This window comes from Hemibagrus wyckioides, linkage group LG24, assembly GCF_019097595.1.
Source record: "Hemibagrus wyckioides isolate EC202008001 linkage group LG24, SWU_Hwy_1.0, whole genome shotgun sequence".
In the NCBI taxonomy this organism is placed as follows: domain Eukaryota; kingdom Metazoa; phylum Chordata; class Actinopteri; order Siluriformes; family Bagridae; genus Hemibagrus; species Hemibagrus wyckioides.
The window spans coordinates 14,009,956-14,011,064 of NC_080733.1; the positions used below are offsets into that span (position 1 = coordinate 14,009,956).

At 36.0% G+C, this 1,109-nt stretch overlaps 1 protein-coding gene across 1 annotated transcript in view; it reads left to right on the plus strand.

Annotated features, from left to right (window-relative positions):
• Positions 1–903, plus strand: part of itgb8 (integrin, beta 8) — a 25,077-nt gene extending 24,174 nt beyond the window's left edge. Inside the window, exon 15 of the mRNA XM_058378173.1 lies at positions 1–903. This exon is cut by the window's left edge and continues 652 nt beyond it. The gene's annotated coding sequence lies outside the window, so the exon portion shown is untranslated.
• The last annotated feature ends 206 nt before the right edge of the window (positions 904–1,109 follow it).

The following is a 1,109-nucleotide window of genomic DNA, read 5'->3' on the forward strand; positions in this document are numbered from 1 at the left end:
ATCAGTAATGTTCTAGTGTTTTATCTGCTCAGAAACACTCGTTATGATCAAATATTAGTGTTAGAAACGAGCACAACACTACAACGTGCTGGACATGAGCGTTTCTCCAGAAGCACATTTAAAAGCCTGTGTAATGGGTGTTAAATAAATGTTTGTGACTTCATTATATAACCCTCTGTATTTTTAGTATATGTAAATATCTGTACTATAGCTATATAGATCATTTGAATCAGATTTAATTGTACAAAGCTGATTGAGTCCTACATACAGTAATTACTGCACTTTGTCCATCTCAGATAATATTTTTTGCCTGGAGATGTGCTATCAGAACTGGAATTTTACTGTAGGAGTGTTTCATGTTGTGTCTGTGTGCCTCACATGGGTTACTGTATTTCTTCAGAGATGTAGATGTTTGCAAATGTGAATTGCCAACCGAGTTGCACTTGTGTGCATTAAACTACTGAAGTCCAGCGACACTCCTTTTTCTACGAGCTGATACAGCACAGCCGAGGTCTGTTGGACGTTCCACTCTTTCCTGTGTCGTAGACTGCACTGTTTACAATTACACTAAGAGATTTATTTATTGATTTAATATCTTTTGTTTTTGTTAGTAGTGAATGCTTTTTGTTTTGCGCAGTAGAATGTTGCTCTTAAGTGCATATTTCTCATGCACTGTTACTGGTTGTAAATGTAGATCCTAAGACACTAAATCGGTAAATTTACTGCGTTCTGTGATGATTTTTTTTTTTTTACTTGAACAAAATGCAGCCGTCGAGAGTCCTTGTGGCAGACAGATCACTGAACAATTGGGCATTAATACTGCGCTTTTGTTTCCCTGTTGTTTAATTTGATTTTACATGCAGTGTGTGTCAATAAAGACTCAATCAATGGCATTGTTTCATGTTTTTTTCATACTCTGAGTGCTTGCTTATTAATAAAGAGATGACCTGATTTTTATCAATAGTGTTTCACTGATCTGCACCTGATATTTTGCTCATTTTAGTAAAACATTTAGCATTATTACAAAGACACATTGTCCCAGTGGAAATTTAAGGAAATATTCACCCAGTTTCTACTGGGAAACCTTGGGTCTTGCCATCCATGTGGAT